The sequence below is a fragment of the Salvelinus fontinalis genome, chromosome 12 (genome assembly GCF_029448725.1).
Source record: "Salvelinus fontinalis isolate EN_2023a chromosome 12, ASM2944872v1, whole genome shotgun sequence".
NCBI lineage: Eukaryota > Metazoa > Chordata > Actinopteri > Salmoniformes > Salmonidae > Salvelinus > Salvelinus fontinalis.
In genome coordinates, this window is record NC_074676.1 from 58,136,233 (window position 1) to 58,163,859 (window position 27,627).

Here is a 27,627-nt window from a genome sequence, read left to right on the forward strand (position 1 = left end):
TATTACCCAGCCCTTATTAACCCAGCCCTTATTACCCCAGCCCTTATTACCCTTATTACCCCAGCCCTTATTACCCTTATCACCCCAGCCCTTATTAACCCAGCCCTTATTACCCCAGCCCTTATTACCCTTATTACCCCAGCCCTTATTACCCTTATTACCCAGCCCTTATTAACCCAGCCCTTATTACCCCAGCCCTTATTACCCTTATTACCCCAGCCCTTATTACCCTTATCACCCCAGCCCTTATTACCCTTATTACTCCAGCCCTTATTACCCGTATTACCCCAGCCCTTATTACCCCAGCACTTATTACCCCAGCCCTTATTACCCTTATTACCCCAGCCCTAATTAACCCAGCCCTAATTAACCCAGCCCTTATTACCCCAGCCCTTATTACCCCAGCCCTAATTAACCCAGCCCGTATTACCCCAGCACTTATCACCCTTATTACCCCAGCCCTAATTACCCTTATTACCCCAGCCCTTATTACCCAGCCCTTATTAACCCAGCCCTTATTACCCCAGCCCTTATTACCCTTATTACCCCAGCCCTTATTACCCAGCCCTTATTAACCCAGCCCTTATTACCCCAGCCCTTATTACCCTTATTAACCCAGCCCTTATTACCCCAGCCCTTATTACCCTTATTATCCCAGCCCTAATTACCCTTATTACCCCAGCCCTTATTACCCCAGCCCTTATTACCCTTATTATCCCAGCCCTAATTACCCCAGCCCTTATTACCCTTATTATCCCAGCCCTTATTATCCCAGCCCTAATTACCCCAGCCCTAATTACCCTTATTACTCCAGCCCTTATTACCCTTATTACTCCAGCCCTTATTACCCTTATTACCCCAGCCCTTATTACCCTTATTATCCCAGCCCTAATTACCCTTATTACCCCAGCCCTTATTACCCCAGCCCTTATTACCCTTATTATCCCAGCCCTAATTACCCCAGCCCTTATTACCCTTATTATCCCAGCCCTTATTATCCCAGCCCTAATTACCCCAGCCCTAATTACCCTTATTACTCCAGCCCTTATTACCCTTATTACTCCAGCCCTTATTACCCTTATTACCCCAGCCCTTATTACCCGTATTACCCCAGCCCTCATTACCCTTATTACTCCAGCCCTTATTACCCTTATTACTCCAGCCCTTATTACCCTTATTACCCCAGCCCTTATTACCCTTATTACCCCAGCCCTAATTACCCTTATTACTCCAGCCCTTATTACCCTTATTACTCCAGCCCTTATTACCCTTATTACCCCAGCCCTTATTACCCTTATTATCCCAGCCCTAATTACCCTTATTACCCCAGCCCTTATTACCCCAGCCCTTATTACCCTTATTATCCCAGCCCTAATTACCCCAGCCCTTATTACCCTTATTATCCCAGCCCTTATTATCCCAGCCCTAATTACCCCAGCCCTAATTACCCTTATTACTCCAGCCCTTATTACCCTTATTACTCCAGCCCTTATTACCCTTATTACTCCAGCCCTTATTACCCTTATTACTCCAGCCCTTATTACCCTTATTACTCCAGCCCTTATTACCCTTATTACCCCAGCCCTAATTACCCTTATTATCCCAGCCCTTATTACCCCAGCCCTTATTACCCTTATTACCCCAGCCCTAATTACCCTTATTACCCCAGCCCTTATTAACCCAGCCCTTATTACCCCAGCCCTTATTACCCTTATTATCCCAGCCCTAATTACCCTTATTACTCCAGCCCTAATTACCCTTATTACTCCAGCCCTTATTACCCTTATTACCCCAGCCCTAATTACCCTTATTACCCCAGCCCTTATTACCCTTATTACTCCAGCCCTAATTACCCTTATCACCCCAGCCCTTATTACCCTTATTAGCCCAGCCCGTATTACCCCAGCCCTTATTAACCCAGCCCTTATTACCCCAGCCCTTATTACCCTTATTATCCCAGCCCTAATTACCCTTATTACTCCAGCCCTTATTACCCCAGCCCTAATTACCCTTATTACCCCAGCACTTATTACCCTTATTATCCCAGCCCGTATTACCCCAGCCCTTATTACCCCAGCCCTTATTACCCTTATTATCCCAGCCCTAATTACCCTTATTACTCCAGCCCTTATTACCCCAGCCCTAATTACCCTTATTACCCCAGCACTTATTACCCTTATCACCCCAGCCCTTATTACCCTTATTACTCCAGCCCTAATTACCCTTATCACCCCAGCACTTATTACCTCATTCCTTATTACCCCAACATGGAGCACCATATACAGTGTCCTGTAACTATGAACCATATTATAAAGAACAGAAATATAAAAGCAACATGCAACAATTTATAAGATTTTACTGAGTTACAGTTCATATAACGAACTCAGTCAGTTGAAATAAATAAATTAGGTCCTAATCTATGGATTTCACATGACTGGGCAGGGACGCAGCCATGGTTGGGCCTGGGAGGGCATTTGGGGGCCCGGCCCGGCTCAGAATTAGTTTTTCCCCACAAAAGGGCTTTATTACAGACAGAAACACTCCTCAGTTTCATCGGGTGGAGGGTGTAAAAATTCTAGGATCTTTTATTTCAGCTCATGAAACACTTTACATGTTGCTTTTCTACGTTTTTTCAGTATACATTCTCAACTTTCATGCCACTCGATATTGCTACCATTACAAACTAAAGCTGCTTTTTTTCCATCACGTTGAAGGTCTGGGAGTTTAAAATACAGATTATTTTACAAAGAGTCTACTAATCCTAAATACTTTGATATAAGGTCAAAGTTCATGGGATCCTACAGGAAGAAAGCTTAAAATAAATGAAAAACGTTCAGGTTTAAGGTGATCAATTGTAAACATGGAATGTAAACATGAATATTCTGAATGTAAATACACATCTACCACACCTACTACACAGTGACATGCTGTACACTGTTAAAGCCAAGAACTGCCCCACAAATTACAGGGCTGATGCTTTTGTATCTAATGCCATCAGCCACACAGGTCCAGCCCAAATGCAGCTGCTACCCATGAATACATAATACAGCTAACTGTAACGGGTGACTAACAAATCCTTCCAGAATCTCACTATTCAACAACAGATTGGTGTGCCTGTGCATGAAATTACAACCAACCCTGTCTCAAGGGAGATAGGTTCCATTTCAAAGCATGAATCAGTTTAATGTATTTGTCTCTTAAAGGTACAGAGTCATTTTTCTTTCTTTTTTTAAGCATCATTGTCATAATCTCACTATTCAACAACTGATTGGTGTGCCTGTGCATGAAATTACAACCAACCCACGTTCCATTTCAAAGCATGAATCAGTTTAATGTATTTGTCTCTTAAAGGTACAGAGTCATTTTTCTTTCTTTTTTTAAGCCTCATTGTCATAATCTCACTATTCAACAACAGATTGGTGTGCCTGTGCATGAAATTACAACCAACCCACGTTCCATTTCAAAGCATGAATAAGTTTAATGTATTTGTCTCTTAAAGGTACAGAGTCATTTCTCTTTTTTTTTTAAGCATCATTGTCATAATCTCACTATTCAACAACATATTGGTGTGAGATACAAAAATCACAGTATGTTCTTTTTTATTCTGTCCACACGCAGAATATCAAAGCTGTAGACTAGTCCCTCTATCATCCATCGGGATCCCGTGGCTTGGCAGACCCACAGTGATGACGACACGCCACTCAACAACACAGATAATGAACTCCGTATGAATTGGTAATAAGTTGACCCGTCTAACCGTCCATTATCATGGGTAACGCAATCAGTAAATACATACATCTACAGGAAATATCGAATACATTTTGTATTTCATGTTTTTTTGGCCAGGATTTCCAAGAGATGGCTAAAGTTATAAATTTAGTTATTACTGTAAAATTAACAGTAAATAGTTGTATGGTGTACTTAACTAACAACCTACATAAGCAATCTATCCTCTAAACTCAACATTTTTTCATAACTGTATTCTCTCATAAAGGACCAAACTTTTGTGATTCAGAAATTAATTAATAAAAACAAAATGTTTCTCCCCACAAAAAAACTACTGTAAAACAGGAAAAACACATTTTCACTCATCAATCAATAAAAAATATTGACAAGCATTTGCAATTTGACATTGACAAAAAACACACCTTATGGAACAGCCGGGCGACTGTGAAGCAACACATACACACATACGATAGCATACGCATTATACACACATGTACACATGTATGTAGTACTGTAGATATGTGGTAGTGGTGTAGTAGGGGCCTGAGGGCACACAGTCTGAGAATGTACTGTAATGTTTTTTAAATTGTATAAATTGACTTAATTTTGCTGTACCCGAGGAAGAGTAGCTGCTGCCTTGGCAGGAACTAATGGGGATCCATAATAAACCCCGGGAAGAGTAGCTGCTGCCATGGCAGGAACTAATGGGGATCCATAATAAACCCCAGGAAGAGTAGCTGCTGCCTTGGCAGGAACTAATGGGGATCCACAATAAACCCCAGGAGGAGTAGCTGCTGTTTCGGCAGGAACTAATGGGGATCCATAATAAACCCCAGGAGGAGTAGCTGCTGCCTTGGCAGGAACTAATGGGGATCCATAATAAACCCCAGGAAGAGTAGCTGCTGCCTTGGCAGGAACTAATGGGGATCCATAATAAACCCCAGGAAGAGTAGCTGCTGCCTTGGCAGGAACTAATGGGGATCCATAATAAACCCCAGGAAGAGTAGCTGCTGCCTTGGCAGGAACTAATGGGGATCCAAAGTAAATACAAATACAAATACAGCTGCAGTCAGTGAGTTAGTTAACTCTGTCTGCCATCTACAGGTATGCTAATCCCTTGCAGTGTGATCTGTCTGCAACCTACAGGTATGCTAACCCTTGCAGTGTGGTCTGTCTGCCATCTACATATATGCTAATCCCTTGCAGTGTGATCTGTCTGCCATCTACACATATGCTAATCCCTTGCAGTGTGATCTGTCTGCCATCTACAGGTATGCTAATCCCTTGCAGTGTGATCTGTCTGCCATCTACAGGTATGCTAACCCCTTGCAGTGTGATCTGTCTTCCATCTACATATATGCTAATCCCTTGCAGTGTGATCTGTCTGCCATCTACAGGTATGCTAATCCCTTGCAGTGTGATCTGTCTGCCATCTACAGGTATGCTAATCCCTTGCAGTGTGATCTGTCTGCCATCTACAGGTATGCTAAAGCCCCTTGCAGTGTGATCTGTCTGCCATGTAGAGGTTTGCTAATCCTTTGCAGGCGAATATCAGAAATTCATCCATGACGTCGATAGAATACGACAAGGGCAATTAACTCTTAGATCTAACCAGGAGTTTCCTTCCTTCTCAGATTTAGGGTGAGAGGAGAGTAGGGAGGTGGGAGGGAGGGAATGGGTGTGGAAATCTCCCCATGACAAAACCAACAGGTACTATTGAATCAACTGCCCTACAAGACAAAACCAACAGGTACTATTGAATCAACTGCCCTACAAGACAAAACCAACAGGTACTATTGAATCAACTGTCCTACAAGACAAAACCAACAGGTACTATTGAATCAACTGCCCTGCAAGACAATTCCAACAGGTACTATTGAATCAACTGTCCTACAAGACAAAACCAACAGGTACTATTGAATCAACTGTCCTACAAGACAAAACCAACAGGTACTTATTGAATCAAGACATGTACTTGCTGCTCTTGTAGAAGCTGATGATTTTCCAAACTGCTGATGACGCACTGAGACTGGGGCCAAGTAACACAATGCAATTCATCCTGACATCACAGCAACAACATAATCCCAGTGATCCTTTGTCTGAACAACACACCTCGTGCTGAACATCTATCATACCGAAAACATAGATTACACTACTTTACAGTATAATATGAGTATAATCAGATTAATATATGACATCTCTCTTTAATCATCTGAGAGAATGTTTATTTGTTATTTAAACCTCTTCACGGCCTTTTTTTTTTTGATCTCACGTTATCATCAAACACAGTAAATCCCGAACAAGACAGACTCCCTCTGGGAGAGACCACCAACTCAGAACTAATGTTATCGCTCTTCTTGACGATAACAAGGAACTCTGAATGTGTTCGTTAACTTGGAACAGCTGTATTTAAATGAGATCAAGAGGTCGGTGAGATTGAGACAGACCGGTTTGAGTTAATGTGAGAAACAGCTGAATTAGAACCTACGAGGATGTTGAGTTATACACTACTGTCAAGAAACTAATATTTGAGGAGGGAAGGAGTTAGGGAGGGTGGGAGAGAGCGAGAGCGGGGGGGAGACAGAAATAGAGAGAGAGTGAGCGAGATAGAGAGAGCGAGAGAGAGCGAGAGAGAGCGAGAGAGAGCGAGAGCGAGAGAGAGAGAGAGAGAGAGAGAGAGAGAGAGTGAGAGCGAGAGAGAGAGTGAGAGAGACAGAGAGAGCGAGAGAGAGAGTGAGAGAGACAGAGAGAGCGAGAGACAGAGAGAGAGAGAGCGTTAGAGAGAGAGAGAGAGCGAGAAAGAGAGAGAGAGCGAGAGAGAGAGAGAGAGAGAGAGAGAGAGAGAGAGAGAGAGAGTGAGCGAGCGAGAGAGAGAGTGAGAGAGACAGAGAGAGAGAGAGAGAGAGTGAGAGAGACAGAGAGAGCGAGAGACAGAGAGAGAGACAGAGAGAGAGAGCGAGAGAGAGAGAGAAAGATAGAAAGATAGAAAGAAAGAAAGAAAGAAAGAAAGAATGAAAGAATGAAAGAAAGAAAGAAAGAAAGAAAGAAAGAGATCAAGAGAAAGTAGATGGGGATTCCAGGCAGTGTCCATGGAATACTACTGGACAACAAGAACATGGACACCAGTTATGCCGTAACACCAGCCAGTGACCCCCTCCGTAATGGAACTCCACCTTTCACGACTCTGTTACGCAAGCCTCTATTTAAAGAGAACGGTTATTAAGACGAGCAAACGCCACCTGATATCGGCCTTACAGTCAGATGATAAACAGAGCATCAGATTCATGTGAGCTTAGGCACCAACGTGTGCAGTGACGAAGAAGACATGTGCTCTTAACGCTGCTGAGTACCACTAAATGCACAACCTCTCTGTGTCTCAGGCATGTCTCAAGGTCAGAGGCAGGCCTGTAACACTTGTGGATTTGGTGGGCAGCATAGCAGAGATTGGATATGATGGTGATGTTGCCTCCTACCTGGTCGCCCAGCCACTGCAGTTCCCGGGCGTGGCCTGTAGCGGCAGCCTAGTGGGCAGGTGTGGTTCTGCCTAGTGGGCAGGTGTGGTTCTGCCTCGTGGGCAGGTGTGGTTCTGCCTCGTGGGCAGGTGTGGCTCTGCCTAGAGGGCAGGTGTGATTCTGCCTCGTGGGCAGGTGTGGTTCTGCCTAGTGGGCAGGTGTGGTTCTGCCTCGTGGGCAGGTGTGGTTCTGCCTCGTGGGCAGGTGTGATTCTGCCTCGTGGGCAGGTGTGATTCTGCCTCGTGGGCAGGTGTGGTTCTGCCTCGTGGGCAGGTGTGATTCTGCCTCGTGGGCAGGTGTGGTTCTGCCTCGTGGACAGGTGTGGTTCTGCCTCGTGGGCAGGTGTGATTCTGCCTCATGGGCAGGTGTGGTTCTGCCTCGTGGGCGGGTGTGGTTCTGCCTCGTGGGTTCGGTGTGGCTCTGTTCAGAGGCCCAGGTGTTGCCCGCCAGCCATACCTCTACCACCTGGTTGCATAGACAGTCGAGGTGGATGCAGCATGGTGCACTGGTCCGGTCCCCTGGGTGTCGGGAGATGGAGGCTGCGACTGTGAGGGGCCCAGAGGAGGACAGCTCCCTCAACGCTGAGAGATCAGCCGCACCTGGCTGATGGCTGGATGATGGTAGGATCTCTTTCTCTAGCTGTGACGGGTCTCATTCTGGCTCTTCCCGGTATGCTGAAATTGAGCTCAGGTGCATTCCTGTTTCCATTGACAATCCTTGAGATATTTCTACAACTTGATTGGAGTCCACCTGTGGTAAATTAAATTGATTGGACATGATTTACACACCTGTCTATATAAGGTCTCACAGTTGACTGTGCATGTCAGAGCAAAAACCAAGACATGAGGTTGAAGGAATTGTCCGTAGAGCGCTGACACAGGATTGTGTCAAGACACAGATCTGGGGAAGGGTACCAAAAAAATGTGCATCATTCAAGGTGGCCTCCATCATTCTTAAATGCAAGAAGTTTGGAACCACCAAACTGAGCAATCGGGGGAGAAGGGGCTTGGTCTGGGAGGTGACCAAGAAGCTGATGGTCATTCTCAAGGAGCTCCAGAGTTCCTCTGTGGAGATGGAAGAATCTTCCAGAAGAACAACCATCTCTGCAGCACACCACCAATTAGGCCTTTATGGTAAAGTGGCCAGACGGAAGCCACTCCTCAGTAAAAGGCATATGACAGCCTGCTTGGAGTTTGCCACAAGGCACCTAAAGACTCTCAGACCATGAGAATCAAGATTGAACCCTTTGGCCTGAATGCCAAGAGCCACGTCTCAAGGAAACCTGGCACCATCCCTACGGTGAAGCCTGGTGGTGGCAGCATCATACTGTTGGGATGTTTTTCAGCGGCAGAGACTGGGAGACTAGTCAGGATCGAGGGAAAGATGACCAGAACAAAGTACAGAGAAATCCTTGATGAAAACCTGCTCCAGAGCGCTCAGGACCTCAGGCTGTGGGGAAGGTTCACCTTCCAACAGAACAACGACCCTAAGCACACAGCCAAGACAATGCATGAGTGGCTTCGAGACATGTCTCTGAATGTCCTTGAGTGGCCCGGCCAGAGATCGGACATGAACCCAATCGAACATCTCTGGAGAGACATGAAAATAGCTTTGCAGCAACGCTCCCCATCCAACCTGACAGAGCTTGAGAGGAGCCAAGCTTGCAGCATTGTAGCGTCATACCCAAGAAGACACAAGGCTGTAATCACTGCCAAAGGTGCTTCAACAAAGTACTGAGTAAAGGGTCTGAATACTTATGTAAATATGATATGTCTGCATTTTATTTTTAATAACTTTGCAAAAATTTCTAAAAATCTGTTATTGCTTTTAAAACTATTTCAAATATTTCAACCATTTAACAAAATGTGGAAAAAGTCAAGTGTTCTGAATAGTTTCTGAATGTACTGTAGTTTTGTGCCAACCCAAAAAATGTGTTTTATATATATATATATATATATATATATATATACACTGCTCAAAAAAATAAAGGGAACACTTAAACAACACAATGTAACTCCAAGTCAATCACACTTCTGTGAAATCAAACTGTCCACTTAGGAAGCAACACTGATTGACAATAAATTTCACATGCTGTTGTGCAAATGGAATTAACAACTATAACGAATAAAAACATGACCGGAGATATAGAACTGCTAAAACGAAAGCTTTGCAGGACGCCATTGTGATGTCCCTCTTGCGCCAGGCGCCCCATTGAAAAGAACGGTACTTCCGTTCCATGAGCTTATATAGGGCCCCAGATGGTGCAATCCACTCCATTCAAATTCTCACCGCTTACTGACATCTAGAGGAAGGCGTATGCAGTGCATGTAGCCCGATGGCTTACATGGGGACTTATAAACTGACCCTAAAACAGGGACCTCGATTTCAGAAATCTCACTTCCTGACAGGAAATGGGCTGCAGAAGGAGTTCTGTTTCACTCAGAGAAGTAATTCAAACGGTTTTAGAAACTAGAGAGTGTTTTCTATCCAATAGTAATAATAATAAGCATATTGTACGAGCAAGAATTGAGTACGAGGCAGTTTAATTTGGGAACGAAATTATTACAAAGTGCAAATAGCACCCCCTATTCTCTGGTGTCTCCTCCTCCCGTTACGGGGTCTGAGACGCCGAAGCCTCCCACCATTAGCTCGGACAAAGTGAAAACCCTAGTCATTGGCGACTCCATTAACTGTAGTATTAGACTTAAAACGAATCATCCAGCGATCATACACTGTTTACCAAGGGGCAGGGCTACCGACGTTAAGGCTAATCTGAAGATGGTGCTGGCTAAAGCTAAATCTGGCGAGTGTAGAGAGAATAGGGACACTGTTATCCACGTCGGCACCAACGATGTTAGGATGAAACAGTCAGAGGTCACCAAGCGCAACATAGCTTCAGCGTGTAAATCAGCTAGAAAGATGTCGGCATCGAGTAATTGTCTCTGGCCCCCTCCCAGTTAGGGGGAGTGACGAGCTCTACAGCAGAGTCTCACAACTCAATCGCTGGTTGAAAACTGTTTTCTGCCCTTCCCAAAAGATAGAATTTGTAGATAATTGGCCCTCTTATTGGGACTCACCCACAAACAGGACCAAGCCTGGCCTGCTGAGGAGTGACGGACTCCATCCTAGCTGGAGGGGTGCTCTCATCTTATCTACCAACATAGACAGGGCTCTAACTCCCCTAGCTCCACAATGAAATAGGGTGCAGGCCAGGCAGCAGGCTGTTAGCCAACCTGCCAGCTTAGTGGAGTCTGCCACTAGCACAGTCAGTGTAGTCAGCTCGGCTATCCTCATTTAGACCGTGTCTGTGCCTCGATCTAGGTTGGGCAAAACTAAACATGGCGGTGTTCGCCTTAACAATCTCACTGGAATAAAGACCTCCTCCATTCCTGTCATTATTGAAAGAGATTGTGATATCTCACATCTCAAAATAGGGCTACTTAATGTTAGGTCCCTCACTTGCAAGGCAGTTATAGTCAATGAACTAATCACTGATCATAATCTTGATGTGATTGGCCTGACTGAAACATGGCTTAAGCCTGGTGCATTTACTGTGTTAAATGAGGCCTCACCTCCTGGTTACACTAGTGACCATATCCCCCGTGCATCCCGCAAAGGCGGAGGTGTTGCTAACATTTACGATAGCAAATTTCAATTGACAAAAAAAAACGACTGCGTTTTCGTCTATTTGAGCTTCTAGTGATGAAATCTATGCAGCCTACTCAATCACTTTTTATAACTACTGTTTATAGGCATCCTGGGCCGTATACAGCGTTCTTCACTGAGTTCCCTGAATTCCTATCGGATCTTGTTGTCATGACAGATAATATTCACATTTTTGGTGACTTTAATATTCACATGGAAAAGTCCACAGACCCATTCCAAAAGGCTTTCGGAGCCATCATCGACTCAGTGGGTTTTGTCCAACATGTCTCTGGACCTACTCACTGCCACAGTCGTACTCTGGACCTAGTTTTGTCCCATGGAATAAATGTTGTGGATCTTAATGTTTTTCCTCATAATCCTGGACTATCGGACCACCATTTTTTAAACGTTTGCAATCGCAACAAATAATCTGCTCAGACGCCAACCAAGGATCATCAAAAGCTGTGCTGTAAATTCTCGGACAACCCAAAGATTCCTAGAGGCCCTACCAGACTCCCTCCACCTATCCAAGGACGTCAGAGTACAAACATTGGTTAACCACCTAACTGAGGAACTAAATTTAACCTTGCGCAATACCCTAGATGCAGTTGCACCCCTAAAAACACAAATCATTTGTCATAAGAAACTAAGTCCCTGGTATACAGAAAATACCCGAGCCCTGAAGCAAGCTTCCAGAACATTGGAATGGAAATGGCGCCACACCAAACTGGAAGTCTTCCAACTAGCTTGGAAAGACAGGACAGAGCCCTCACTGCTGCTCAATCATCCTATTTAATTGAGGAAAAAAATCATCCTATTTAACTTAATTGAGGAAAATAAGAACAATCCCCCCCCAAAAAATTATGTATACTGTCGCAAAGCTAACTAAAAAGCATCACTCCCCAAGAGAGAAGGGCTTTCACTTTAGCAGGGATAAATTCATGAACTTCTTTGACGAAAAGAACATGATCATTAGAAAGCAAATTACAGACTCCTCTTTAAATCTCTCTCTCTCTACTATAACAGTCTGGTGATTGGACTGAGAGGGATGTAACCTCTCTCTCTCTCTCTCTCTACTATAGCAGTCTATGGTGATTGAAGTTACAGATACAGACACAGACACAGACACAGATACAGATACAGATACAGTTACATGTGGATCTACAGGAGAGAAGCAAGGGGAATTAATTAGTGGTATGACAGACTTAATAACAGCAGTAGGTCAGGCTGAGCTGAGCTGAACTGAGCAGACCAACAGTATGGAACCGACCAGTATGGAACCTGCCGGTGTGGAACAAGGCAGTGTGGACAGTCTGAGGGAACCGACCAGTATGGAACCTGCCGGTGTGGAACAAGGCAGTGTGGACAGTCTGAGGGAACCGACCAGTATGGAACCTGCCGGTGTGGAACAAGGCAGTGTGGACAGTCTGAGGGAACCGACCAGTATGGAACCTGCCGGTGTGGAACAAGGCAGTGTGGACAGTCTGAGGGAAACGACCAGTATGGAACCTGCCGGTGTGGAACAAGGCAGTGTGGACAGTCTGAGGGAACCGACCAGTGTGGAATCAGGCGGCGGTATGGAACCTGGCAGTGTGGAACCAACAAGTATGGAACCGATGGAAACGACCAGGGGTTTGGAATCGGCCAACAGTGTGGAACCTGCCAGTGTTGACAGTCTGAAGGTTCTGTATCAGAGCTGTGACTACACCATAGCGGATAAGCACCGGGACATCCGCATCAACAGCAAGATGTAGTTTGAGAAATACACGGTCCAGAAACTGCTGGGACTCCGCTTCTCTGAGCTGGCCGACCGCGGGACATACTAAGGATTTAGGTAAGAGAAACACACGGCCTAGAAACAGCTGGATTTAGGTTCTATCACCAGCTAGACTACTCCACCAGTGGGGTTCTGTTCGTGGTTCTGAACAAGGCTGCTGTTGGTTGGGCCTACCACAGCTTTACAGACTGCAGCGCTACCAAGGCCCACCTACCACTGCTTTAAAGACCGCAGCGCTACCAAGGCCTACCTACCACTGCTTTAAAGACTGCAGAGCTACCAAGGCCTACCTACCACTGCTTTAAAGACTGCAGAGCTACCAAGGCCTAACTACCACTGCTTTAAAGACCGCAGAGCTATCAAGGCCTACCTACCACTGCTTTAAAGACCGCAGAGCTACCAAGGCCTACCTACCACTGCTTTAAAGACCGCAGAGCTACCAAGGCCCACCTACCACTGCTTTAAAGACTGCAGAGCTACCAAGGCCTACCTACCACTTCTTTAAAGACTGCAGAGCTACCAAGGCCTACCTACCACTGCTTTAAAGACCGCAGCACTACCAAGGCCTACCTACCACTTCTTTAAAGACTGCAGAGCTACCAAGGCCTACCTACCACTGCTTTAAAGACCGCAGCGCTACCAAGGCCCACCTACCACTTCTTTAAAGACTGCAGAGCTACCAAGGCCTACCTACCACTGCTTTAAAGACTGCAGAGCTACCAAGGCCTACCTACCACTGCTTTAAAGACTGCAGCGCTATCAAGGCCTACCTACCACTGCTTTAAAGACTGCAGAGCTACCAAGGCCTACCTACCACTGCTTTAAAGACTGCAGCGCGACCAAGGCCTACCTACCACTGCTTTAAAGACCGCAGCGCTACCAAGGCCTACCTACCACTTCTTTAAAGAATGCAGAGCTACCAAGGCCTACCTACCACTGCTTTAAAGACCGCAGCGCTACCAAGGCCTACCTACCACTGCTTTAAAGACCGCAGCGCTACCAAGGCCTACCTACCACTGCTTTAAAGACGGCAGAGCTACCAAGGCCAACCTACCACTTCTTTAAAGACTGCAGAGCTACCAAGGCCTACCTACCACTGTTTTAAAGACTGCAGAGCTACCAAGGCCTAACTACCACTGCTTTAAATACGGCAGAGCTACCAAGGCCAACCTACCACTTCTTTAAAGACTGCAGAGCTACCAAGGCCTACCTACCACTGCTTTAAAGACTGCAGAGCTACCAAGGCCCACCTACCACTGCTTTAAATACTGCAGCGCTACCAAGGCCTACCTACCACTGCTTTAAAGACTGCATAGCTACCAAGGCCCACCTACCACTGCTTTAAAGACTGCAGAGCTACCAAGGCCTACCTACCACTGCTTCAAAGACCGCAGCGCTACCAAGGCCTGCCTACCACTGTTTTAAAGACCGCAGCGCTACCAAGGCCTACCTACCACTGTTTTAAAGACCGCAGCTCTACCAAGGCCTACCTACCACTGTTTTAAAGACCGCAGCGCTACCAAGGCCTACCTACCACTGTTTTAAAGACCGCAGCTCTACCAAGGCCTACCTACCACTGTTTTAAAGACCGCAGCGCTTCCAAGGCCCACCTACCACTGCTTTAAAGACTGCAGAGCTACCAAGGCCCACCTACCACTGCTTTAAAGACCGCAGCGCTACCAAGGCCTACCTACCACTGCTTTAAAGACTGCAGAGCTACCAAGGCCTACCTACCACTGCTTTAAAGACTGCAGAGCTACCAAGGCCTACCTACCACTGCTTTAAAGACCGCAGCGCTACCAAGGCCCACCTACCACTGCTTTAAAGACTGCAGAGCTACCAAGGCCTACCTACCACTGCTTTAAACACTGCATAGCTACCAAGGCCCACCTACCACTGCTTTAAAGACTGCAGAGCTATCAAGGCCTACCTACCACTGCTTTAAAGACTGCATAGCTACCAAGGCCTACCTACCACTGCTTTAAAGACTGCAGAGCTATCAATGCCTACCTACCACTGCTTTAAAGACTGCAGAGCTACCAAGGCCTACCTACCACTACTTTAAAGACTGCAGCGCTACCAAGGCCTACCTACCACTGCTTTGAAGACTGCAGCGCTACCAAGGCCTACCTACCACTGCTTTAAAGACCGCAGCGCTACCAAGGCCTACCTACCACTGCTTTAAAGACTGCAGAGCTACCAAAGCCTACCTACCACTGCTTTAAAGACCGCAGCGCTACCAAGGCCCACCTACCACTGCTTTAAAGACTGCAGAGCTACCAAGGCCTACCTACCACTGCTTTAAACACTGCATAGCTACCAAGGCCCACCTACCACTGCTTTAAAGACTGCAGCGCTACCAAGGCCTACCTACCACTGCTTTAAAGACTACAGAGCTATCAAGGCCTACCTACCACTGTTTTAAAGACCGCAGCTCTACCAAGGCCTACCTACCACTGTTTTAAAGACCGCAGCGCTACCAAGGCCCACCTACCACTGTTTTAAAGACCGCAGCGCTTCCAAGGCCCACCTACCACTGCTTTAAAGACTGCAGAGCTACCAAGGCCTACCTACCACTGCTTTAAAGACCGCAGCGCTACCAAGGCCTACCTACCACTTCTTTAAAGACCGCAGCGCTACCAAGGCCTACCTACCACTTCTTTAAAAACTGCAGAGATACCAAGGCCTACCTACCACTTCTTTAAAGACCGCAGAGCTACCAAGGCCTACCTACCACTGCTTTAAAGACTGCAGAGCTACCAAGGCCTACCTACCACTGCTTTAAAGACTGCAGAGCTACCAAGGCCTACCTACCACTTCTTTAAAGACTGCAGAGCTACCAAGGCCTACCTACCACTGCTTTAAAGACCGCAGCGCTACCAAGGCCTACCTACCACTTCTTTAAAGTCTGCAGAGCTACCAAGGCCTACCTACCACTGCTTTAAAGACCGCAGCGCTACCAAGGCCTACCTACCACTTCTTTAAAGACTGCAGAGCTACCAAGGCCTACCTACCACTGCTTTAAAGAACGCAGCGCTACCAAGGCCCACCTACCACTGCTTTAAAGACTGCAGAGCTACCAAGGCCTACCTACCACTGCTTTAAACACTGCATAGCTACCAAGGCCCACCTACCACTGCTTTAAAGACTGCAGAGCTATCAAGGCCTACCTACCACTGCTTTAAAGACTGCATAGCTACCAAGGCCTACCTACCACTGCTTTAAAGACTGCAGAGCTATCAATGCCTACCTACCACTGCTTTAAAGACTGCAGAGCTACCAAGGCCTACCTACCACTGCTTTAAAGACTGCAGCGCTACCAAGGCCTACCTACCACTGCTTTGAAGACTGCAGCGCTACCAAGGCCTACCTACCACTGCTTTAAAGACCGCAGCGCTACCAAGGCCTACCTACCACTGCTTTAAAGACTGCAGAGCTACCAAAGCCTACCTACCACTGCTTTAAAGACCGCAGCGCTACCAAGGCCCACCTACCACTGCTTTAAAGACTGCAGAGCTACCAAGGCCTACCTACCACTGCTTTAAACACTGCATAGCTACCAAGGCCCACCTACCACTGCTTTAAAGACTGCAGCGCTACCAAGGCCTACCTACCACTGCTTTAAAGACTACAGAGCTATCAAGGCCTACCTACCACTGTTTTAAAGACCGCCGCTCTACCAAGGCCTACCTACCACTGTTTTAAAGACCGCAGCGCTACCAAGGCCCACCTACCACTGTTTTAAAGACCGCAGCGCTTCCAAGGCCCACCTACCACTGCTTTAAAGACTGCAGAGCTACCAAGGCCTACCTACCACTGCTTTAAAGACCGCAGCGCTACCAAGGCCTACCTACCACTTCTTTAAAGACCGCAGCGCTACCAAGGCCTACCTACCACTTCTTTAAAAACTGCAGAGATACCAAGGCCTACCTACCACTTCTTTAAAGACCGCAGAGCTACCAAGGCCTACCTACCACTGCTTTAAAGACTGCAGAGCTACCAAGGCCTACCTACCACTGCTTTAAAGACTGCAGAGCTACCAAGGCCTACCAACCACTTCTTTAAAGACTGCAGAGCTACCAAGGCCTACCTACCACTGCTTTAAAGACCGCAGCGCTACCAAGGCCTACCTACCACTTCTTTAAAGTCTGCAGAGCTACCAAGGCCTACCTACCACTGCTTTAAAGACCGCAGCGCTACCAAGGCCTACCTACCACTTCTTTAAAGACTGCAGAGCTACCAAGGCCTACCTACCACTGCTTTAAAGACCGCAGCGCTACCATGGCCCACCTACCACTGCTTTAAAGACTGCAGAGCTACCAAGGCCTACCTACCACTGCTTTAAACACTGCATAGCTACCAAGGCCCACCTACCACTGCTTTAAAGACTGCAGAGCTATCAAGGCCTACCTACCACTGCTTTAAAGACTGCATAGCTACCAAGGCCTACCTACCACTGCTTTAAAGACTGCAGAGCTATCAATGCCTACCTACCACTGCTTTAAAGACTGCAGAGCTACCAAGGCCTACCTACCACTGCTTTAAAGACTGCAGCGCTACCAAGGCCTACCTACCACTGCTTTAAAGACTGCAGCGCTATCAAGGCCTACCTACCACTGCTTTAAAGACTGCAGAGCTACCAAGGCCTACCTACCACTGCTTTAAAGACTGCAGCGCGACCAAGGCCTACCTACCACTGCTTTAAAGACCGCAGCGCTACCAAGGCCTACCTACCACTTCTTTAAAGAATGCAGAGCTACCAAGGCCTACCTACCACTGCTTTAAAGACCGCAGCGCTACCAAGGCCTACCTACCACTGCTTTAAAGACCGCAGCGCTACCAAGGCCTACCTACCACTGCTTTAAAGACGGCAGAGCTACCAAGGCCAACCTACCACTTCTTTAAAGACTGCAGAGCTACCAAGGCCTACCTACCACTGTTTTAAAGACTGCAGAGCTACCAAGGCCTAACTACCACTGCTTTAAATACGGCAGAGCTACCAAGGCCAACCTACCACTTCTTTAAAGACTGCAGAGCTACCAAGGCCTACCTACCACTGCTTTAAAGACTGCAGAGCTACCAAGGCCCACCTACCACTGCTTTAAATACTGCAGCGCTACCAAGGCCTACCTACCACTGCTTTAAAGACTGCATAGCTACCAAGGCCCACCTACCACTGCTTTAAAGACTGCAGAGCTACCAAGGCCTACCTACCACTGCTTCAAAGACCGCAGCGCTACCAAGGCCTACCTACCACTGCTTTAAAGACTGCAGAGCTACCAAGGCCTACCTACCACTGTTTTAAAGACCGCAGTGCTACCAAGGCCTGCCTACCACTGTTTTAAAGACCGCAGCGCTACCATGGCCCACCTACCACTGCTTTAAAGACTGCAGAGATACCAAGGCCTACCTACCACTGCTTTAAACACTGCATAGCTACCAAGGCCCACCTACCACTGCTTTAAAGACTGCAGAGCTATCACGGCCTACCTACCACTGCTTTAAAGACTGCATAGCTACCAAGGCCTACCTACCACTGCTTTAAAGACTGCAGAGCTATCAATGCCTACCTACCACTGCTTTAAAGACTGCAGAGCTACCAAGGCCTACCTACCACTGCTTTAAAGACTGCAGCGCTACCAAGGTCTACCTACCACTGCTTTGAAGACTGCAGCGCTACCAAGGCCTACCTACCACTGCTTTAAAGACCGCAGCGCTACCAAGGCCTACCTACCACTGCTTTAAAGACTGCAGAGCTACCAAAGCCTAGCTACCACTGCTTTAAAGACCGCAGCGCTACCAAGGCCCACCTACCACTGCTTTAAAGACTGCAGAGCTACCAAGGCCTACCTACCACTGCTTTAAACACTGCATAGCTACCAAGGCCCACCTACCACTGCTTTAAAGACTGCAGCGCTACCAAGGCCTACCTACCACTGCTTTAAAGACTACAGAGCTATCAAGGCCTACCTACCACTGTTTTAAAGACCGCAGCTCTACCAAGGCCTACCTACCACTGTTTTAAAGACCGCAGCGCTACCAAGGCCCACCTACCACTGTTTTAAAGACCGCAGCGCTTCCAAGGCCCACCTACCACTGCTTTAAAGACTGCAGATCTACCAAGGCCTACCTACCACTGCTTTAAAGACCGCAGCGCTACCAAGGCCTACCTACCACTTCTTTAAAGACCGCAGCGCTACCAAGGCCTACCTACCACTTCTTTAAAAACTGCAGAGATACCAAGGCCTACCTACCACTTCTTTAAAGACCGCAGAGCTACCAAGGCCTACCTACCACTGCTTTAAAGACTGCAGAGCTACCAAGGCCTACCTACCACTGCTTTAAAGACTGCAGAGCTACCAAGGCCTACCTACCACTTCTTTAAAGACTGCAGAGCTACCAAGGCCTACCTACCACTTCTTTAAAGTCTGCAGAGCTACCAAGGCCTACCTACCACTGCTTTAAAGACCGCAGCGCTACCAAGGCCTACCTACCACTTCTTTAAAGACTGCAGAGCTACCAAGGCCTACCTACCACTGCTTTAAAGAACGCAGCGCTACCAAGGCCCACCTACCACTGCTTTAAAGACTGCAGAGCTACCAAGGCCTACCTACCACTGCTTTAAACACTGCATAGCTACCAAGGCCCACCTACCACTGCTTTAAAGACTGCAGAGCTATCAAGGCCTACCTACCACTGCTTTAAAGACTGCATAGCTACCAAGGCCTACCTAACACTGCTTTAAAGACTGCAGAGCTATCAATGCCTACCTACCACTGCTTTAAAGACTGCAGAGCTACCAAGGCCTACCTACCACTGCTTTAAAGACTGCAGCGCTACCAAGGCCTACCTACCACTGCTTTAAAGACCGCAGTGCTACCAAGGCCTACCTACCACTGCTTTAAAGACTGCAGAGCTACCAAGGCCTACCTACCACTGTTTTAAAGACCGCAGCGCTACCAAGGCCTACCTACCACTGTTTTAAAGACCGCAGCTCTACCAAGGCCTACCTACCACTGTTTTAAAGACCGCAGCGCTACCAAGGCCCACCTACCACTGTTTTAAAGACCGCAGCGCTTCCAAGGCCCACCTACCACTGCTTTAAAGACTGCAGAGCTACCAAGGCCCACCTACCACTGCTTTAAAGACCGCAGCGCTACCAAGGCCTACCTACCACTGCTTTAAAGACCGCAGAGCTACCAAGGCCTACCTACCACTGCTTTAAAGACTGCAGAGCTACCAAGGCCTACCTACCACTGCTTTAAAGACCGCAGCGCTACCAAGGCCCACCTACCACTGCTTTAAAGACTGCAGAGCTACCAAGGCCTACCTACCACTGCTTTAAACACTGCATAGCTACCAAGGCCCACCTACCACTGCTTTAAAGACTGCAGAGCTATCAAGGCCTACTTACCACTGCTTTAAAGACTGCATAGCTACCAAGGCCTACCTACCACTGCTTTAAAGACTGCAGAGCTATCAATGCCTACCTACCACTGCTTTAAAGACTGCAGAGCTACCAAGGCCTACCTACCACTGCTTTAAAGACTGCAGCGCTACCAAGGCCTACCTACCACTGCTTTGAAGACTGCAGCGCTACCAAGGCCTACCTACCACTGCTTTAAAGACCGCAGCGCTACCAAGGCCTACCTACCACTGCTTTAAAGACTGCAGAGCTACCAAAGCCTACCTACCACTGCTTTAAAGACCGCAGCGCTACCAAGGCCCACCTACCACTGCTTTAAAGACTGCAGAGCTACCAAGGCCTACCTACCACTGCTTTAAACACTGCATAGCTACCAAGGCCCACCTACCACTGCTTTAAAGACTGCAGCGCTACCAAGGCCTACCTACCACTGCTTTAAAGACTACAGAGCTATCAAGGCCTACCTACCACTGTTTTAAAGACCGCAGCTCTACCAAGGCCTACCTACCACTGTTTTAAAGACCGCAGCGCTACCAAGGCCCACCTACCACTGTTTTAAAGACCGCAGCGCTTCCAAGGCCCACCTACCACTGCTTTAAAGACTGCAGAGCTACCAAGGCCTACCTACCACTGCTTTAAAGACCGCAGCGCTACCAAGGCCTACCTACCACTTCTTTAAAGACCGCAGCGCTACCAAGGCCTACCTACCACTTCTTTAAAAACTGCAGAGATACCAAGGCCTACCTACCACTTCTTTAAAGACCGCAGAGCTACCAAGGCCTACCTACCACTGCTTTAAAGACTGCAGAGCTACCAAGGCCTACCTACCACTGCTTTAAAGACTGCAGAGCTACCAAGGCCTACCTACCACTTCTTTAAAGACTGCAGAGCTACCAAGGCCTACCTACCACTGCTTTAAAGACCGCAGCGCTACCAAGGCCTACCTACCACTTCTTTAAAGTCTGCAGAGCTACCAAGGCCTACCTACCACTGCTTTAAAGACCGCAGCGCTACCAAGGCCTACCTACCACTTCTTTAAAGACTGCAGAGCTACCAAGGCCTACCTACCACTGCTTTAAAGACCGCAGCGCTACCATGGCCCACCTACCACTGCTTTAAAGACTGCAGAGCTACCAAGGCCTACCTACCACTGCTTTAAACACTGCATAGCTACCAAGGCCCACCTACCACTGCTTTAAAGACTGCAGAGCTATCAAGGCCTACCTACCACTGCTTTAAAGACTGCATAGCTACCAAGGCCTACCTACCACTGCTTTAAAGACTGCAGAGCTATCAATGCCTACCTACCACTGCTTTAAAGACTGCAGAGCTACCAAGGCCTACCTACCACTGCTTTAAAGACTGCAGCGCTACCAAGGCCTACCTACCACTGCTTTAAAGACCGCAGCGCTACCAAGGCCTACCTACCACTGCTTTAAAGACTGCAGAGCTACCAAGGCCTACCTACCACTGTTTTAAAGACCGCAGCGCTACCAAGGCCTACCTACCACTGTTTTAAAGACCGCAGCTCTACCAAGGCCTACCTACCACTGTTTTAAAGACCGCAGCGCTACCAAGGCCCACCTACCACTGTTTTAAAGACCGCAGCGCTTCCAAGGCCCACCTACCACTGCTTTAAAGACTGCAGAGCTACCAAGGCCCACCTACCACTGCTTTAAAGACCGCAGCGCTACCAAGGCCTACCTACCACTGCTTTAAAGACTGCAGAGCTACCAAGGCCTACCTACCACTGCTTTAAAGACTGCAGAGCTACCAAGGCCTACCTACCACTGCTTTAAAGACCGCAGCGCTACCAAGGCACACCTACCACTGCTTTAAAGACTGCAGAGCTACCAAGGCCTACCTACCACTGCTTTAAACACTGCATAGCTACCAAGGCCCACCTACCACTGCTTTAAAGACTGCAGAGCTATCAAGGCCTACCTACCACTGCTTTAAAGACTGCATAGCTACCAAGGCCTACCTACCACTGCTTTAAAGACTGCAGAGCTATCAATGCCTACCTACCACTGCTTTAAAGACTGCAGAGCTACCAAGGCCTACCTACCACTGCTTTAAAGACTGCAGCGCTACCAAGGCCTACCTACCACTGCTTTGAAGACTGCAGCGCTACCAAGGCCTACCTACCACTGCTTTAAAGACCGCAGCGCTACCAAGGCCTACCTACCACTGCTTTAAAGACTGCAGAGCTACCAAAGCCTACCTACCACTGCTTTAAAGACCGCAGCGCTACCAAGGCCCACCTACCACTGCTTTAAAGACTGCAGAGCTACCAAGGCCTACCTACCACTGCTTTAAACACTGCATAGCTACCAAGGCCCACCTACCACTGCTTTAAAGACTGCAGCGCTACCAAGGCCTACCTACCACTGCTTTAAAGACTACAGAGCTATCAAGGCCTACCTACCACTGTTTTAAAGACCGCAGCTCTACCAAGGCCTACCTACCACTGTTTTAAAGACCGCAGCGCTACCAAGGCCCACCTACCACTGTTTTAAAGACCGCAGCGCTTCCAAGGCCCACCTACCACTGCTTTAAAGACTGCAGAGCTACCAAGGCCTACCTACCACTGCTTTAAAGACCGCAGCGCTACCAAGGCCTACCTACCACTTCTTTAAAGACCGCAGCGCTACCAAGGCCTACCTACCACTTCTTTAAAAACTGCAGAGCTACCAAGGCCTACCTACCACTTCTTTAAAGACCGCAGAGCTACCAAGGCCTACCTACCACTGCTTTAAAGACTGCAGAGCTACCAAGGCCTACCTACCACTGCTTTAAAGACCGCAGCGCTACCAAGGCCTACCTACCACTTCTTTAAAGTCTGCAGAGCTACCAAGGCCTACCTACCACTGCTTTAAAGACCGCAGCGCTACCAAGGCCTACCTACCACTTCTTTAAAGACTGCAGAGCTACCAAGGCCTACCTACCACTGCTTTAAAGACCGCAGCGCTACCAAGGCCCACCTACCACTGCTTTAAAGACTGCAGAGCTACCAAGGCCTACCTACCACTGCTTTAAACACTGCATAGCTACCAAGGCCCACCTACCACTGCTTTAAAGACTGCAGAGCTATCAAGGCCTACCTACCACTGCTTTAAAGACTGCATAGCTACCAAGGCCTACCTACCACTGCTTTAAAGACTGCAGAGCTATCAATGCCTACCTACCACTGCTTTAAAGACTGCAGAGCTACCAAGGCCTACCTACCACTGCTTTAAAGACTGCAGCGCTACCAAGGCCTACCTACCACTGCTTTAAAGACCGCAGCGCTACCAAGGCCTACCTACCACTGCTTTAAAGACTGCAGAGCTACCAAGGCCTACCTACCACTGCTTTAAAGACCGCAGAGCTACCAAGGCCCACCTACCACTGCTTTAAAGACTGCAGAGCTACCAAGGCCTACCTACCACTGCTTTAAACACTGCATAGCTACCAAGGCCCACCTACCACTGCTTTAAAGACTGCTGCGCTACCAAGGCCTACCTACCACTGCTTTAAAGACTACAGAGCTATCAAGGCCTACCTACCACTGCTTTAAAGACTGCAGCGCTACCAAGGCCCACCTACCACTGCTTTAAAGACCGCAGCGCTACCAAGGCCCACCTACCACTGCTTTAAAGACTGCAGCGCTACCAAGGCCCACCTACCACTTCTTTAAAGACTGCAGCGCTACCAAGGCCTACCTACCACTGCTTTAAAGACCGCAGCGCTACCAAGGCCTACCTACCACTGCTTTAAAGACTGCAGAGCTACCAAGGCCTACCTACCACTGTTTTAAAGACCGCAGCGCTACCAAGGCCTACCTACCACTGTTTTAAAGACCGCAGCTCTACCAAGGCCTACCTACCACTGTTTTAAAGACCGCAGCGCTACCAAGGCCCACCTACCACTGTTTTAAAGACCGCAGCGCTTCCAAGGCCCACCTACCACTGCTTTAAAGACTGCAGAGCTACCAAGGCCCACCTACCACTGCTTTAAAGACCGCAGCGCTACCAAGGCCTACCTACCACTGCTTTAAAGACTGCAGAGCTACCAAGGCCTACCTACCACTGCTTTAAAGACTGCAGAGCTACCAAGGCCTACCTACCACTGCTTTAAAGACCGCAGCGCTACCAAGGCACACCTACCACTGCTTTAAAGACTGCAGAGCTACCAAGGCCTACCTACCACTGCTTTAAACACTGCATAGCTACCAAGGCCCACCTACCACTGCTTTAAAGACTGCAGAGCTATCAAGGCCTACCTACCACTGCTTTAAAGACTGCATAGCTACCAAGGCCTACCTACCACTGCTTTAAAGACTGCAGAGCTATCAATGCCTACCTACCACTGCTTTAAAGACTGCAGAGCTACCAAGGCCTACCTACCACTGCTTTAAAGACTGCAGCGCTACCAAGGCCTACCTACCACTGCTTTGAAGACTGCAGCGCTACCAAGGCCTACCTACCACTGCTTTAAAGACCGCAGCGCTACCAAGGCCTACCTACCACTGCTTTAAAGACTGCAGAGCTACCAAAGCCTACCTACCACTGCTTTAAAGACCGCAGCGCTACCAAGGCCCACCTACCACTGCTTTAAAGACTGCAGAGCTACCAAGGCCTACCTACCACTGCTTTAAACACTGCATAGCTACCAAGGCCCACCTACCACTGCTTTAAAGACTGCAGCGCTACCAAGGCCTACCTACCACTGCTTTAAAGACTACAGAGCTATCAAGGCCTACCTACCACTGTTTTAAAGACCGCAGCTCTACCAAGGCCTACCTACCACTGTTTTAAAGACCGCAGCGCTACCAAGGCCCACCTACCACTGTTTTAAAGACCGCAGCGCTTCCAAGGCCCACCTACCACTGCTTTAAACACTGCAGAGCTACCAAGGACTACCTACCACTGCTTTAAAGACCGCAGCGCTACCAAGGCCTACCTACCACTTCTTTAAAGACCGCAGCGCTACCAAGGCCTACCTACCACTTCTTTAAAAACTGCAGAGCTACCAAGGCCTACCTACCACTTCTTTAAAGACCGCAGAGCTACCAAGGCCTACCTACCACTGCTTTAAAGACTGCAGAGCTACCAAGGCCTACCTACCACTGCTTTAAAGACCGCAGCGCTACCAAGGCCTACCTACCACTTCTTTAAAGTCTGCAGAGCTACCAAGGCCTACCTACCACTGCTTTAAAGACCGCAGCGCTACCAAGGCCTACCTACCACTTCTTTAAAGACTGCAGAGCTACCAAGGCCTACCTACCACTGCTTTAAAGACCGCAGCGCTACCAAGGCCCACCTACCACTGCTTTAAAGACTGCAGAGCTACCAAGGCCTACCTACCACTGCTTTAAACACTGCATAGCTACCAAGGCCCACCTACCACTGCTTTAAAGACTGCAGAGCTATCAAGGCCTACCTACCACTGCTTTAAAGACTGCATAGCTACCAAGGCCTACCTACCACTGCTTTAAAGACTGCAGAGCTATCAATGCCTACCTACCACTGCTTTAAAGACTGCAGAGCTACCAAGGCCTACCTACCACTGCTTTAAAGACTGCAGCGCTACCAAGGCCTACCTACCACTGCTTTAAAGACCGCAGCGCTACCAAGGCCTACCTACCACTGCTTTAAAGACTGCAGAGCTACCAAGGCCTACCTACCACTGCTTTAAAGACCGCAGAGCTACCAAGGCCCACCTACCACTGCTTTAAAGACTGCAGAGCTACCAAGGCCTACCTACCACTGCTTTAAACACTGCAGAGCTACCAAGGCCCACCTACCACTGCTTTAAAGACTGCTGCGCTACCAAGGCCTACCTACCACTGCTTTAAAGACTACAGAGCTATCAAGGCCTACCTACCACTGCTTTAAAGACTGCAGCGCTACCAAGGCCCACCTACCACTGCTTTAAAGACCGCAGCGCTACCAAGGCCCACCTACCACTGCTTTAAAGACTGCAGCGCTACCAAGGCCCACCTACCACTTCTTTAAAGACTGCAGCGCTACCAAGGCCTACCTACCACTGCTTTAAAGACCGCAGCGCTACCAAGGCCCACCTACCACTGCTTTAAAGACTGCAGCACTACCAAGGCCTACCTACCACTGTTTTAAATACTGCATAGCTACCAAGGCCTACCTAGTGCTGGTGTGAGGCTAGATAGAGGAGGAGAAGATGACTGTAGATTTCTCTGTCGGTAAAAACCCCACAAAGGGGAGAACACACTTGATGTGTATCCAAGGAACAGATGGTTTTGAGAACCCCAAGCCCTGTCAGACCCGGTTCACAGCGTTGAAGTACAGTTCTTATCATGGAGACTTTGTCACCAAAGTGCTGTTGCAGCATCACACAGGTCGTACCCACCAGCTGAGGGTCCACTGTGAGGCGGTAGGCCACCCCATCGTAGGAGACTACACCTACAGCCTGGGAGCAGACAGGGCTCCCTATCATATGATGCTGGATGCATACCATATACACCTCCCCCTGAAGTCCCTTCCCCCTGCAGGATCAGAGGAGGTGTATAATGTATCGGTGGTTGTCTGATTGGACTGATGTCTGAATGACCACTTCTCCTCTCTTCCTCCCATCCCATCCCTTCCTTCACTTCATCCCCCGTTCCCTTCTCGTCCTCTCTTAATCCCCACCATCCTTTCTGCTCTCTTCCTCCCCCCATCCCTTCTCGTCCCATCATCCCTTCTCTTCTCTTCATCCCCCGTTCCCTTCTCTTTTGCTTCCTCCAGTGTGAGAAGTTGAACGGATAATCTACGCATGTGTGGTTCCCACCGTGAAGCATGGAGGAGGAGGTGTTATGGCTTGGGGGTGCTTTTCTGGTGACACTGTTTGTGATTTATTTAGAATTCAAGGCACACTTAACTAGCATGGCTACCACAGCATTCTGCAGCGATATGCCATCCCATCTGGTTTGGGCTTAGTGGGACTATCATTTGTTTTTCAACAGGACAATGACCCAACACACATCCAGGCTATGTAAGGGCTATTTGACCAAGAAGAAGAGTGCTGGACTGCTGAATCAGATGACCTGGCCTCCACAATCCCCCGACCTCAGGCACCCTACACAGGGCAGTGATTGGGGACACTGCCCTGTGTAGGGTGCCGTCGTTCGGATGGGACGTTAAACGGGTGTCCTGACTCTCTGAGGTCATTAAAGATCCCATGGCACTTATCGTAAAGAGTAGGGGTGTTAACCCCGGTGTCCTGGCTAAATTCCCAATCTGGCCCTCAAACCATCATGGTCACCTAATAATCCCCAGTTTACAATTGGCTCTTTCATCCCCCTCCTCTCCCCTGTATCTATTCCCCAGGTCGTTGCTGCAAATGAGAACGTGTTCTGAGTCAACTTACCTGGTAAAATAACGGTAAAATAAAAATAAATAAAAAATAAACATTGAGATGGTCCGTGATGAGTCGGACAGCAGAGTGAAGGAAAAGCAGCCAACAAGTTCTCAGCATATGTGGGAACTCCTTCAAGACTGTTGATAAAGCATTCCAGGTGAAGCTGGTTGAGAGAATGCCAA

General features: G+C 48.1%; 1 pseudogene; it reads left to right on the forward strand.

Annotated features, from left to right (window-relative positions):
• The first annotated feature begins 6,793 nt into the window (after window positions 1–6,793).
• Window positions 6,794–26,635, forward strand: LOC129866584 (uncharacterized; annotated as a pseudogene).
• Window positions 26,636–27,627: the final 992 nt, after the last annotated feature.